Source organism: Pogona vitticeps, chromosome 2, assembly GCF_051106095.1.
Source record: "Pogona vitticeps strain Pit_001003342236 chromosome 2, PviZW2.1, whole genome shotgun sequence".
Taxonomy (NCBI): domain Eukaryota; kingdom Metazoa; phylum Chordata; class Lepidosauria; order Squamata; family Agamidae; genus Pogona; species Pogona vitticeps.
In genome coordinates, this window is record NC_135784.1 from 10,897,643 (window position 1) to 10,913,191 (window position 15,549).

At 44.2% G+C, this 15,549-nt stretch overlaps 1 protein-coding gene across 1 annotated transcript in view; it reads left to right on the forward strand.

Annotated features, from left to right (window-relative positions):
- LOC140703761 (uncharacterized) overlaps positions 1–15,549 on the forward strand; it is a 343,653-nt gene that overhangs the window by 92,108 nt on the left and 235,996 nt on the right. The window lies entirely within an intron of this gene.

Sequence of the window (15,549 nt, forward strand, 5' to 3'; positions counted from 1 at the left end):
GGCAGAAAGAATACAGCTTCTCCATCTCCGACTTCCAATTACTCCAATTACTTGCTTGGTTTCTATATTGGGCATCTCTTAATGTCCATACGTACAGTTGTGCATTTGGTTACTTGAAGCACGGACTTGCAAAAAACATGTTGTTGTCTTCACAGAACATCGTGAATCATTCTCCTGCTTCTTTTTGCCTCTTCCTGAAGAGATTTTCCCTACCCCAAAGCAAGTAGGATTCTTCCCTCCACCCACCAGGCCTCATCCCGGTGGAATCAGTGGACCGATGGATGGGGGTGTGTTTTCAAACACCAAAGAGCTCTGTGGCATCTTAAACGTCACCTTGTGTTTTGAGGGGCCTGCTCTAGCCACGGTGATGTATGTCCTTGTTACATCTCAGCTGGATGACTGCAACATGTTCTGTGTGGGGCTGCCTTTGGGAAGTCTTCAGAAACTCCAGTGGGTCCAAAATGCTGCAGCCACCTTGCTAACTGGAGCTGGTGAAAGGGAACATACAACTCCCCTGTTGCAGCAACTCCATTGGTTGCCAGTCTGTCTCCATGCACAAATCAAGGGGCTGGTTTTAAGCTATAAAGACCTAAACAGCTTGGGTCCAAGCTAATCTAAAAGGCAGCATCTCCCTCTCTCAGCCTACCCAAGGCATGAAGATCATCGGAGTTGGAGGGGACGTTTCCTCTTGGTCCAGCCACCCCCACAAGCGCAATTGGTGAGGACACAGTGCAGTAAAATTTAGAGAAAACTGACAGAACTTAAAATCTCTATATAGACGTATCTATGCTCATGGAGAAATAAGAATTAGAACTGCATAGTCAGCCGAAACAAAGGTAATTCTAGGAGCCTCATCATTCAGTCTCAAAAACTATGGTAACATACTCTGAATACAGGTCTTGGAACATCATCTAGTGTGGCAGAGAAAGCCAATTTGAGAGTGACAATCCCTTCCATACTGAAGACAAATACAATCTGTTCCCTCTCCACCTCCCTGATTGGCTGCTTCCGGACTGCCTCTTTGACTCGGCCTGCTGAACAAGTGCCTCCAGAATGGGAGAGGCCATGATGCACCGCCTGCTTCCAGGCTGAATGCTCACATGTCAAGGTTTCCAATCTGTTGAGGTCCACTCCTAAGGCCTTCAGATCCCACTTGCAGATATCCTTGTATCGCAACTGTGGTCTCCCTCCGGGACGATTTCCCTGCACTAATTCTCCATACAGGAGATCTTTTGGAATCCGCCCATCAGACATTGTCATGACATGCCCAAGCCAACATAGATGTCGCTGTTTCAGTAATGCATTGTTTCGTTTAGTTGTGTCCGACTCTTCGTGACCCCATGGACCAGAGCACGCCAAGCCCTCCTATCTTCCACTGCCTCCCGGAGTTGTGTCAAATTCATGTTGGTTGCTTCGCAGACACTGTCCAGCCATCTCATCCTCTGTCGTCCCCTTCTCTTGCCATCACACTTTCCTAACATCAAGGTCTTTTCCAAGGAGTCTTCTCTTCTCATGAGATGGCCAAAGTACTGGAGCCTCAGCTTCAGGATCTGTCCTTCCAGTGAGCACTCAGGCTTGATTTCCTTTAGAATTGATCAGTTTGTTCTCCATGCAGTCCACGGGATTCTCAAGAGCCTCCTCCAGCACCACAATTCAAAGGCATCAATTCTTCGGTGGTCTGCTTTCTTTATGGTCCAGCTCTCACTTCCATACATCACGACAGGAAAAACCATAGCTTTGACTATTCGGACTTTTGTTGGCAAGGTGATGTCTCTGCTTTTTAAGATGCTGTCAAGATTTGTCATCGCTTTCCTCCCAAGAAGCAGGCGTCTTTTTATTTCGTGGCTGCTGTCTCCATCTGCAGTGATCATGGAGCCGAGGAAAATAAAATCTGTCACTGCCTCCATATCTTCCCCTTCTATTTCCCAGGAGGTGATGGGACCAGTGGCCATGATTTTAGTTTTTTTTTGAAGTTGAGTTTCAGACCGTTTTTTGCACTCTCCTTTTTCACCCTCATTACAAGGTTTCTTTAATTCCTCCTCACTTTCTGCCATAAGAGTGGTATCATCTGCATAGCGGAGGTTGTTGATATTTCTTCCGGCAATCTTGATTCCGACTTGGGATTCCTCCAGTCCAGCCTTCCGCATGATGTATTCTGCATATAAATTGAATAAGCTGGGAGACAATATACAGCCTTGTCGTACTCCTTTCCCAATTTTGAACCAATCAGTTGTTCCATATCCAGTTCTAACTGTTGCTTCCTGTCCCACGTATAGGTTTCTCAGGAGATGGATAAGGTGGTCAGGCACTCCCATTTCTTTAAGAACTTGCCATAGTTTGCTGTGGTCCACACAGTCAAAGGCTTTTGCATAGTCAATGAAGCAGAAGTAGTATTTTTCTGGAACTCTCTGGCTTTCTCCATAATCCAGCACAAGTTAGCAATTTGGTCTCTAGTTCCTCTGCCTCTTCTGAATCCAGCTTGTACTTCTGGGAGTTCTCGGTCCACATACTGCTGAAGCATACCTTGGAGGATTTTGAGCATAACCTTGCTAGCGTGTGAAATGAGTGCAATTGTACGGTAGTTGGAGCATTCTTTGGCACTGCCTTTCTTTGGGATTGGGTTGTAGACTGATCCTTTCCAATCCTCTGGCCACTGTTGGGTTTTCCAAACTTGCTGGCATATTGAACGTAGCACCTTAACAGCATCATCCTTCAAGATTTTAAATAGTTCAACTGGAATGCCATCACCTCCACTGGCCTTGTTGTTAGGCAGGCTTTTTAAGGCCCACTTGACTTCACTCTCCAGGATATCTGGCTTAAGGTCAGCAATCACACTATCTGGGTTGTCCGGGATATCCAAATCTTTCTGATATAATTCCTCTGTGTATTCTTGCCACCTCTTCTTGATGTCTTCTGCTTCTGTTAGGTCCCTCCCATTTTTGTCCTTTATCATGTCCATCTTTGTGCAAAATGTTCCTCTAATATCTCCAATTTTCCTGAACAGATCTCTGGTTTTTCCTTTTCTGTTATTTTCCTCTATTTCTTTGCATTGTTCATTTAAGAAGGCCCTCGTGTCTGTCCTTGCTATTCTTTGGAAGTCTGCATTCAGTTTTCTGTAACTTTCCCTATCTCCCTTGCATTTTGCTACCCTTCTCCTCTCTGCTATTTCTAAGGCCTCGTTGGACAGCCACTTTGCTTTCTTGCATTTCCTTTTCTTTGGGATGTTTTTTGTTGCTGCCTCCTGGACAATGTTACGTGCCTCTATCCAAAGTTCTTCAGGCACTCTGTCCACCAAATCTAGTTCCTTAAATCTGTTCTTTACTTCCACTGTGTATTCATAAGGGATTTGGTTTAGATTATACCTGAGTGGCCCAGTGGTTGTTCCTACTCTCTTCAGTCTAAGTTTCAATTTTGCTATGAGAAGCTCATGGTCAGAGCCACAATCAGCTCCAGTTTTTGTTTTTGCTGACTGTACAGTGGGGTCTTGACTTAAGAACGGCTCGAGTTAAGAACATTTTGACTTAAGAACCACTCTCATAGGAAAATATTGACTTGACTTACATACTTAGATTTGAGTTAAGAACTGAAAAAAAACCACGTGGGAGGCAGGGAAAGTGCAAAATTTGAACTTTCAGTTAACTGTTGGCCAGTGAAAAGGGTGCCTGTCTGCTTCCTCACTCCTCCCAGTGTTTAGAGAGTGGATTGGGAGACAGTCTTCAGACTGCCTGGTACTGCCTGGACTGTATTTTCCCTGCCTTCCCTGAACCTTTTCTTGACCTAAGAAAAAAAGAAACAAAATATCCCCCTCTAGTGGTCGAAGGCAGAATAGCAGCTTCCCATTAGTTTCTATGGACGGAAAAGAGCAGATACGGATCAAATGGTTTTCAATGCATTCCTATGGGAAACGCAGATTTGACCTGAGAACTTTTTGACTTGAGAACCGCCTTCCAATACGGACTCTCAAGTCAAGACCCCATTGTATAGAGCTTCTCCATCTTTGGCTGCAGAGAATATAATCATATTGATTTCGATATTGCCCATCTGGTGATTTCCATGTATAGAGTCGCCTCTTGTGTTGTTGGAAAAGAGTGTTTGTGATGACCAGCTTATTCTCTTGACAAAACTCTATTAGCCTTTTTCCTGCTTCATTCTGAACTCCAAGGCCAAACTTTTATCTCTTGGCTCCCTACTTTAGCATTCCTGTCCCCTAGAATGAGAAGAACATCTTTCTTTGTTGTCAGTTCTAGAAGGTGTTGTAAATCTTCATAAAATTGTTCAATTTCAGTCTCCTCAGCAATGGTGGCTGGTGCATAAACTTGGATTATTGTGATCTTGAAAGGTCTGCCTTGGACTCATATTGACATCAGTAACGCATACATGCTAACAATTCCAACTCATTCCAGGACTACTCTATTTGGAACTTTGTCCTGCAAGGTGATACCAAAAATGTGTCGAAGACAACACATATGGAACATGTTCAGCTTCCTCTCCTGCTGTGCATGAAGGGTCCGGGACTCACTGCAGTATAGGAGTGTACTCAGGACACAAGCCTCTAGGAAGGTAGAAAACCCCTGTGGACGATAACTTGTCCTGAGGGCATAGGAAATGAAACAACTCTACTCCAGAAGAGGATAAGTTCAGAAGAAGCAGAACATACAAAAAGGGGTAATAACCTTTAAAAGGTTTACCTGAAGGATCTATGATAGGCATAAGCAAAGGAGATGAGTGGGTAAACACCTGAAAGCTCAAGACAAGCATAGCATAATATGTAGTCTAGCTCGGATCATATTAGCAGAATAGAAGACGTCATTTAACATTGGTCGGCAGAACAAATAATTTTAAGAAACGTATTTGGTTGCGTGCTAGCATATCTAGCATAATCATCCTTCAGTCTTTAGAGACTATGGTAACATGCTCTGAATTGAGGAGTGTCCTCTCCAGAGCATGAAACCTGGGTAAAGTAATATGGAGAATAGGCTGTTACCCAAGCAGCAGATCCCCCCTCTCCATGTTGCTGGAATGATCCAATGGAAAGGCAAGAGCCAATGCAACTGGTTCCAGCAATGTCACAGGAGTTGGCAGAACGACACGAACTGCCTTCGGGACTCCAGCCCCGGATTTTGCCTCTAGGTTAATTCCTGAAGCCTTTTCCATCAGAAGATATAGCCACAAGGCAGTGGAGGTTTGAAATCGGAATTTTCCTTCTCCTAGATGGGCTGCCTTCCAGGGCTGACGAGCCCCACCTACCCGGCCTGCTCTTTAATAGTGTGGAAGTATGATCTGCACGGTTGCATGCTAAGACAATGATTAAGGAGTGTATGTACAGTGGTGCCTCGCTTAATGAGTGCACCGTATAATGACAAATTCGCATAGCGATCCGTTTTTTTAGCGCTAATGCGAAGGTATACCGACGGTTCCAATGGGCAAAACTCGCATTGCGAAGATCGGTAAGCGTTTCGCTTACCGATCTTCGCATTGCAATGTCGGGGAATCAGCTGTTCGGTGGTTCCAAAATGGCCGCTGGATGACCCAAAATGGCCGCGCACAGCGTTTTTGCACCCTGCCCTCACCGAGGGCGCGAAAATGGCTGCCGCTATGGGGAAACATCGCAGAGCGGTGAGTTTTGTGCCCATTTGGAATGCATTAAACAAAGTTTAATGCATTCCAATAGGTTTCCCCGTTCTGTATAGTGATGTTTCCCCATAGCGAAGGTTAATCCGGAACTGATTAACCTCGCTATGCGGGGCACCACTGTAATGGAAAGCCTACATAACATGGATGCAATGCGCTGTTCAGGGAGACAAAACCTATTGACACTAGTCAGTTACGTGCTCCTTATTTTGCAAGATAATTACAGTGGTGCCTCACACAACGATGTTAATTGGTTCCAAAAAAATCAACGTTGTGTGAAACATCGTTCTGTGAAACACCATTTCCCATAGGAATGAATTGAAAACCGGTTAATCCGTTCCAATTGGAACAGATTGCCTTCTTTAAGTGAAAAAACCCATAGGAAACATCGTTGAGTGAAACAATGTTTCCTCCTTTGGAATGTATTGAAGCCGACTCAATACATTTCAATGGCTTTGCGAAGTCCTTTTTCGCTCCTGTAAAAGTGCCTTACAGTGTTTGGAACAGGTTTTAAATGCTTGCAATCGTTAGCCCACCTCCTGAACCCTATGCAAACTTAATTTGATGTTGTTCTGAGTCTTCATTAATTTTTTGTGATTTTTTGAATTTTCTCTCATTGGAATGTATTGAACTTTCCGTCCAATGCATTCCAATGAGAGAAAATTCAAAAAATCACCAAAAATTAAGGACGACTCAGAACAACACCAAATTAAGTTTGCATAGGTTTCAGGAGGTGCACTATGGAATCCAAGCATTTAAAACAGGTTTCAAACATTTTAAGACACTTTTAAATGAGCGAAAACGGACATTGGAAAGGGCTCTTTGATCTCCGTTTTCCTGCTTTTGAAGCCCTTTCCGATGTCCGTTTTCGCTCATTTAAAAGTGCCTTACAATGTTTGGAACAGGTTTTAAATGCTTGCAATCGTTAGCCCACCCCCTGAACCCTATGCAAACTTAATTTGGTGTTGTTCTGAGTCGTCTTTAATTTTTGGTAATTTTTTAAATTTTCTCTCATTGGAATGCATTGGACGGAAATTTCAATACATTCCAATGAGAGAAAATTCAAAAAATCACTAAAAATTAAGGACGACTCAGAACACCACCACATTAAGTTTGCATAGGGTTCAGGAGGTGGGCTAACGATTTCAAGCATTTAAAACCTGTTCCAAACATTGTAAGACACTTAAAAATGAGCGAAAAGGGACATCGGAAAAGACTTCAAAAGCACTGAAGCCGGCTTCAGTGCTTTTGAAGCTCTTCCGTTTTCGCTCATTTTTAAGGGTCTTACAATGTTTGGAACAGGTTTTAAATGCTTGAAATCATTAGCCCACCTCCTGACCCCTACGCAAACTTAATTTGGTGTTGTTCTGAGTCGTCCTTAATTTTTAGTGATTTTTTGAATTTTCTCTCATTGGAATGTATTGAAATTTCCGTCCAATGCATTCCAATGAGAGAAAATTTAAAAAATTACCAAAAATTAAAGACGACTCAGAACAACACCAAATTAAGTTTGCATAGGGTTCAGGGGGTGGGCTAATGATTGCAAGCATTTAAAACTTGTTCCAAACATTGTAAGGCACTTTTAAATGAGCGAAAACGGAAGAGCTTCAAAAGCACTGAAGCCGGCTTCAGTGCTTTTGAAGTCTTTTCCGATGTCCCTTTTCGCTCATTTTTAAGTGTCTTACAATGTTTGGAACAGGTTTTAAATGCTTGAAATCATTAGCCCACCTCCTGAACCCTATGCAAACTTAATGTGGTGGTGTTCTGAGTCGTCCTTAATTTTTAGTGATTTTTTGTTTTCCCTATTTAAATGCGTTGAACTGTCCATTCAATTGATTTAAATGGGGAAAATAAAAAAATCACCAAAAATTAATGAAGACTCAGAACAAAACCAAATTAAGTTTGCACATGTTTCACAAGGTGCACTATGGAATCCAAGCATTTAAAACAGGTTTCAAACATTTAAAAACACTTTTAAATGAGCAAAAAGGGACATCGTTAAGTGAAATTCCCCCATAGAGAACATCGTTAAACGATGGGGGAAATTCCTCAAAAAAAACCCATCGCTGTGTGAATTCATCGTTGTATGAAGCAATTGTTGTGCGAGGCACCACTGTAAATATTTCTGGACTTAGGTTATAATCATTACTATAAATCATTACTATAAATTTATATACTATAAATGCCAACATGCTAATGAAGAAGGCACAGAAGAGGCTGTATTTTCTGAGAATGCTCGGCAAATAAAATTTATCTCAGCATTTACTTCTGTCATACTATCGTAGCACCATTGAGAGTGTCCTAACCTATGGCATTCTGGCATGGTTTGGGAGTAGCTCTGTAGCTGACAAAAAAGCTCTACAGAGAACCATTAAAATTGCCCAGAATATCATCGGGCTCCAGCTACCAACCCTGGATGACATCTTCACATCCCGCTGAGGAAGTCACACAGCATCCTGAGAAACTCTTCCCATCCTGCTTATAACTTTTTTGAACTGTTACCGTCTGGCAGAAGATATAGAACAATTAAGACTCGGACCACACATTTTCTGAATACAGTAGTTTTTATCCCAGAGCTATAATTGCAATTAATAATGAGCTTAAAGACCACCAGTAGTGAATAATTAGTTGGACTGTGTTACTTGGCCTGTGGTGTAGATGTTTGTATTTTTAGTGGGGACTTTTAGTGGGTGGGGCGTGTTTGGGGAATTTTATGTGTGTGCATGTGTCTGGTCTCTGGGTGTCTGTGAATTTCGTTGTATGGATATACTGTGTATATACTTACAATGACAATAAATTATTATTGTTGTTGTTATTGTTATTGTTATTGTTGTTGTTGTTGTTATTATTGTTATTGTTATTGTTGTTGTTGTTGTTATTATTATTATTATTATTATTATTATTATTATTATTATTATTATTATTATTATTATTATTATTATTATTATTATTATTATTATTATTATTATTATTATTGTGGCGTGCCCGCAGAGAGGGCTCTGCATCAGCTGTGGCACGTTTGCCATCATTTGTCTGGTCCCTTTTTCTCTTCTCTCCCCTCTGCCAGGCAAAACTGGACCTGCTAGAGCAGTGACAGCGAGCCTTTTTGGGCCCGAGTGTGACAGGTTTAAGTCAAACCTGAAGGAATTGTTTAATACAATTCTGCAAGTATTGACAGGATCAGAGCTATGAAAATGTGTATAGCTAGAATTAATACAGCTGAGTTGATAGTGACAGCTGAGAGAAGAATCTCAGAATTGGACAATCCTGAGATAAAGCTAGCAGAGCTAGCACACACACTTTTTTGGTGGTGTGGGATGGTTGATGTGTTGGATTGCTGTCGTTGGAGTGCTGTGTTGGAGAGATCCTGGGAGAAGCCTGTCTCCATGCTACATATTGGGAGAAGAACTTTGGCTTCAGGACTGCTCATCTGGTAAATGAACTCTGAACTAATTTACAAGGATTTTGACTGTGATTAGCGTATAGAATCCTGTTGAACTGCTGTGCATGACCTCGGACTGGAAAACTAAGACTAAAGCTGTATATGTATGCATAACTCCTGTAAATAATACAAGTAATTCTTCTTTCAACACTACAAGTTATTTGGCGTCTTCATCTCAGGGAAGTTTTTCTACTGTTAGCACCACCTGGTGTATCTTGGTAATACCGCACCTCTGTCAGAGTGCCCAAACTACAACAAAAACAAAAAAACAGCGGGTGGCAGTGGCACCGGATGTGGCAGTGGCGGAAGAGGCAGTGCAAGGGAGAATCCTGAGCATGGAGGTGTCTTGAGACCCCATTCCGAATCCGCTGTCAGTGCCAGCTGCTTTGGATCCTGGCCCGTTGCCTGTTGGGGCGCTAGCACCATGGCTGCAGCCTCCTCCTCGGGTTTGGCTGTGGGGGCAGGGGGAGTATCGATCCAGCGACTTATGGCTCACGTGCCCGCAGAGAGGGCTCTGCATGCCAGCTGTGGCATGTGTACCAAAGGTTTTGCCATCACTGCGCTAGGGATGTCAAACAACATTTTTGCAACAAGAGGATAGAGCCTTCTCTGTCGTGGCTCCCAGGGACTTTGGAACTCCCTTCCACTGGAGGCCAGATTAGCCCCATCTTTGCTATCCTTCCAAAAGCAGGCAAAAGTTTTTCTCTTCAGGTTGGCTTTTCCTTGGTGACTGGCTGTCCAAGAGGGTTTTTTTTTTCAGAATAGACTGTTGTGCTCTGTTGCTTTCAAATGTCTTTTTAGTATTGGTTTTATTTACCATTTTAATATAATATTTAATTCTTTTAAAGTATTTAGATAATTACTATTTTGTTTTTAACTTTTAAATATTCTCTATTAGAATGATTTAAGCCGCCTTGAGTCCTTTAAAGGAGAAAGGCAGGGTAAAAATATTTTAAATAAATAAATACATGGCATAAAATTTCCTAAGGATCCTCTAAAGTAGGATGCTTTTAAAGAATGCTTCAAATATATATTGTATTCGCGAAGGCTTTCATGGCCAGGATCTAATGGTTGTTGTGGGTTTTTTGGGCTCTTTGGCCATGTTCTGAAGGTTGTTCTGCCTAACATTTCGCCAGTCTCTGTGGCCGACATCTTCAGAGGAGAGCACTCTAGGTTTTAAAATAACATTTTGAATCATTCCAACTTATATTTCTCTTAACAACGAAAGGAGAGGGAAAAAAGGGTGGTTCTTGCCCAGTCAGACTTCTGAAGGGATGGGCTTCTGCCCGGAGACAGGTGACGTGTAAGGAGCAGGAGGAGGAAAGAGCTCTTATTGGATTTCCATTGTCTTCTGCGCTGAAACAGAACCTCTCCCCAGCGCCTCGTCGGGTTGCCAGGCAACCCCCTCATAGACGTCATAATCCGGCAGGGGGACGCCCAAGGGGACCCAGTCCTGGAGAGCTTCCGCCCAGCAACGGGTGACGCGCAAGAGGAGCGAGTTCTCATTGGGTCTCCATTGCCTGCAGACGGACCTTCCAGCGTTGTCCTCTTGAGATCTCAGAAGTATGGGCGGGGGAGGGAATCTGGGTCGGTCCGCCATTGAGGAGGAGGAGGAGGAGCGTCACCACCCCTGCCATTGAAGGGGGTGAAGGGCTGGATGGAGAAGGGAGAGTGGGGGGACAGATGGCAAGCAGAGCCTCCCCCCCTTATACCCTGTGTGGACCCCAAGGCAGGAAGGGGGGTGTGCTCCCTGGGGATAAAAAAGTGGGGCTGAGGACGAAGGGGGGGGGTCCCTTTAAAGGCTGAAGGGGGAGACACCCCCAGCATACCCTCCCCTTCAGGGGAAATTGGCCTGAAATCACAAGGAAACCAAGGCCAACGACTTCTGGGCTCCACAGGTCTTCTGGTCAGCTTCTCCCAGAGGGACTTCACAGGATGCCTTGCTCTCCGTCCCTCCCATGGGCAGGCGCGCCTCTTCCCCGCCGTGGAGGGGGGGTGAGGGGACATGGATTAGCCAGGGGGCAGAGGGAGGGACCAATGGCGCCTGCGCAGTTAAGGAGGCTGCCCTCGGTAGGACCACCTCGCCGCAGAAAGGCTTTAAAAGCCCCTGATTTTTCCACAATTCCTCCCTCAGGAGAATGAGAAAGTGGGGTGCACTGTTGTTCTCCGTCGGGTTCAGGGGTTCACTTGTAACTGCCTCTTATCTGTGTGCCATCTCACACAAACCCTGCCCTTCTAAAGGCTTCAGTGACAGGCAGAAGTTCAACAGGGCGGGGCTTTTCTTCCAGTCACAACCATCTCCTTCTTCCCCACACCTTTGAATGGGGCAAGAGAAAGACTCCTCCCCGCCCCCCAGGGATGAGGCTGGGCAGGAGAGTTGTGGCACAATGGAGACGTGGGCCAGCCATGGGCTTTGGGGGGGGGTCACATCTCTGTGCTTGGGGGGAGGGAAGCTCTCCCCCCCCCAAAGGAGGCCAGGAGTGAGAGGCAACTCACTATCAAGGAGCACCTGTGACTCCACAAAGACTCGACCAGGTTTTGTTTTGGGTTTCTTTCCCAATGACTTAGGCTCAACTGCTGACTTGGACCCCACCCAACCTTTTTCTGAGGAAAAAAAAGCTTGTATTCTCGAAGGCTTTCAGGGCTGGGATCCAATGGTTGTAGGTTTTTTGGGCTGTTTCTCCAGAACATGGCCAGACAACTCGAAAAACCTACAACAACTATTGAAAAAACGCTTGTTTTTAACAGGGACTCAAAACTTGGTACCAAGGATTCAGACTTGGGATTCAAGGACGTTGACTCAAACATGGGACTTGGACCACTCCTTGCAGGAGGTCACTCCTTCCATCAAAGGAGATCCCTTCCCCCCCTCCATCTCTGCAAAGAAACCAGGAATTCGGGCAAGGGGTCGTCGTCGGGGCAGAAGACAAGGTTGTGGGGTTGGCGGCAAAGAAAGGAGCAGGAAGTGAGAAAAAACAGGCGACCATTAGCGACTCAATTCTTTTTTTCAACAGAAAAAAATTGGGAAGGAGAGGAAAGAGAAGCAGAAAGGCATGACAAGCATTTGCAAATTAACAGATTCAGGTGCTTTCTAGGAAAATATTCTCCATTCAAAATGGTGCCACTCATGCCAAGCTCAGGCCATGAGAGCGAAGGACACAGGCACTTCCTGGCGAGTGACGCCCAGTGGTGTATAGTCCTCCATTTCAGCCATATTGAATTAGGAGACAAATTGGAATCTGCATCTGCTTTTCCAAAGATTAGTCACATCCTGCCAGTGTATGCTCATCAAGTATTGCAAGTCTTTGCTCATTAGAAGATTCACGATGTTATGGCAATTAACAAAATGATCACCTATCATTAGGGACTTCTGTATGGGTTTCCCAGTATTGATTTTCAAGAGCTTCAAGTTCACTTCCACCTACAGATTTTTAGCATATTGCTACAGATTCCCATTTGGGCAACTAGGTTTTCTTTCTGTCCTTGATTACGCTAGCTAATGATTTAAAGGGGGGGGGGGAAGCAAAGGATGGTGACCCCATGATTCCAGAAAGTCCTTTTCACCCTGTTCCTAAGCTTCATCTCCTACCTTACCTACCTGGACTACAAGTGTTTCCTGTGGGAAAATCCCTGAAATGAGGTTGCAGGTAAACACTTGATACGTTGCAAGCACTTGGCAAATCTATTCATGCATGTGTTGATCAGGTGCAATTTTTAGGTTAAAAGGGTATCCTGGGCAAAATGTCTCTGGACGGGTGAACTGTAGTGGCCTAGATGTATGGCCTGTGAACTAGATTACTGACCAGCATGTGGTCAGTATGATAAAAGTATATTCTGTAATGAGTGTGGCAAGTTATGCAGCTAACTGCGGCTAACTGACAAGGTGCTCAGATGAGTCTAAGTTTTAGTCTTTGGAAAACTTCCATACTAATTAACTCCGGTTATCCGACAAAATTATTTGATAAAGAAACAGAGAAGCAATCAATTTGGATCTCTTTTTAAACAATTACACTAGACATGTCGGATAACCGGAGTTAATTAGTATCTGAGTTTTCCAAAGACTGAAATGTGTGTAAAAGTAAAGACAGTACTAGCAGAGACAGATGTGCAAGATGATTTTGTACAAGTTAAGCTACAAATGACTTCTGTCAACTGTGTTCACTGTGACTCACACTCAGGTAAATGTAGCCTTGCACATAAAATATCTATCTGCATTAAAACTATGGCTGAAAGACAAACAATGTAACTTCCAGGAGATTCTGGCTGGCAGTTAACAAGCCCTAGCTGAGATTTCAGATTGTGTGCCAAGTCACTAGGAACATATGCCCCAAGAATTCCAGGGATGGCCCATGAATTGCCAGCTAATAAGACAATAATACTAACAGTGTGTCTTCAAGTCAATAGTGACTTTTGACAACCCTTTCCAGGGTTTTCTAGGTAGAGAATATGCGTTGGTCTATGTATGTGTAGCAGAACAGTTAGAAATACGACAAAATCCTTAAAGAAATGAGTCATTTTTGTTGGACTATGAGAGGTTTCTCGTTCCTTCTTTGTAATTTACATTTAAGGATGTTTAACACTGCATAGAATTCAGCTACAAAAGTTGTATTAAGATCCCAAACAAAGCATTAAGCAAAGAAACACCCAGATGCCGAGACTGAATTTTCTTATGCACTCAATAAGCATACCAACATTTAAATACACCAACATTTTATTGCATATCTTAACTCAAGGGCTGAAATTTTCAGTTAGAACTATTCCTATTAAATAGCACTATTAATTCCACACCACCATGGGAATAGTTTAGTGCCAACAGCATGCCTATGAGCAGAAGAGTCAAAGCTGCAGGGTAGATTAAAGGCAAGGATCTTAGAGTGAAAGGGGCCAAGAGGGTGTAATAAAGGTTTGTGGCCACCCCTACTTTCCATAATCAAAACCATTCTCCCAATTGTGTGGCATTTCTGAACATTGCACTGTAAAACCAGCAGGGACCCCTAAAGTCAGCTTGAAAATACGCAACCTGATTGTATACAGACTTGACCCTAAACATCAAGCATGGAAAGTACTCCATTTATTGCTGCAAGCAAATGTCTGACTAGCGGAAATTAAAAACAATGAGGGCAAGTACCAGCACCCAATCTGGCTTACTATGTAGGCAATTTGTTTTAGGATCATAAGGCTCAGATGTGGGGATTGGTGTCTTAAGGAAATAAATAAGAACTTGCTTTTGAAAGATGAAAGACACTTAAAGAGAAGAGAAAAGAGACTGGAACTGCCACCTTTGTTATGCTAGTTCTCTTCCCTGCCAGCTTTTTGTACCGAGCTTTCTGTACCGAGCGGGCACAGATTAGGGAGCTGAAAAGTTTATCTTTTCCTAAGGCTATATCAGTGTTGCTGTAAGGCTGCTTGGCTCTCCTTCCCTGGACATGCCAGGCTTTTTGACAAAAAGTATAAGCACAAAAGCCTGTATATCTTAGAAGGCTGACAAGCCTGGTTAGAGAGGCCCCCCAGAACCAGTGGGAAATGGGTCATGGCTGGAGGAGGGGGAGAAAAGGAGGCGGGCAGTGGCTGAGGGAATGACTGAGATGGCAGGGAAGAAAGAGGGCAGCTGGAGTTGAGGAAGGGAGTGACTGACATCAGGGGAAGGGGAGCTCAGCCCCTCTTTGACTCTGAAACAAACGCGGGGACTCCAAGCCTCCCCCCCCAGGGTTCTTCCCCCTTCCCTTCGCCCTGAGCATCCTCAGTTCGGTGAGTATGGAGAGCACTTGCTCACCCTCCTGCACACGTTCCTCACAAAGGCCACCACTTGTTCTCCCTCCCTGCCAACCGAGTCCCGACACCCACCAACAACACCCCGCCGTACAAAGAGGAGGAGGAGGAGAAGGAAAGCAGTGACTTTTTGGTTTTGGACCTTCATGTTCCTGGCAGACTGCTCCATCTCTCACTTGCACAACCTCTGCGGTGGTGAGTGCATGCAGCGGGGTAGGAGGTCTGTCTATGCAGGCCGCGTACCGGGGGTTGACTACCTCTGCTTTAGCACAGTGGTCCCCAACCTTGGGCCTCCAGATGTTCTTAGACTACAACTCCCAGAAGCCTTCATCACCACCTCTGCTGGCCAGGATTTCTGGGAGTTGAAGTCCAAGAACATCTGGAGGCCCAAGGTTGGGGACCACTGCTTTAGCAGACCATGTGCATGACATGCCCTGTGATCTTCTAATTAGCAAGCTAACTAGGTGTGGCCTGAATCGATCAAGTGTCAGTTGGCTACAGTATTGTACTCAGAGAATGATGAGTAATAGCTCCTTCTCTAACTGGAAGGAGGTCACAAGTGGGGTACCCCAAAGATCACTCCTGGGCCTGGTGCTCTTCAACATTTCTATTAATGATGTGGATTGGTGATGCAGGGAATGCTAATCAAATTTGCAAATATCACAGAATCGGGTGGAGTAGCCAATACTCTTAAATTCAAAATGAAC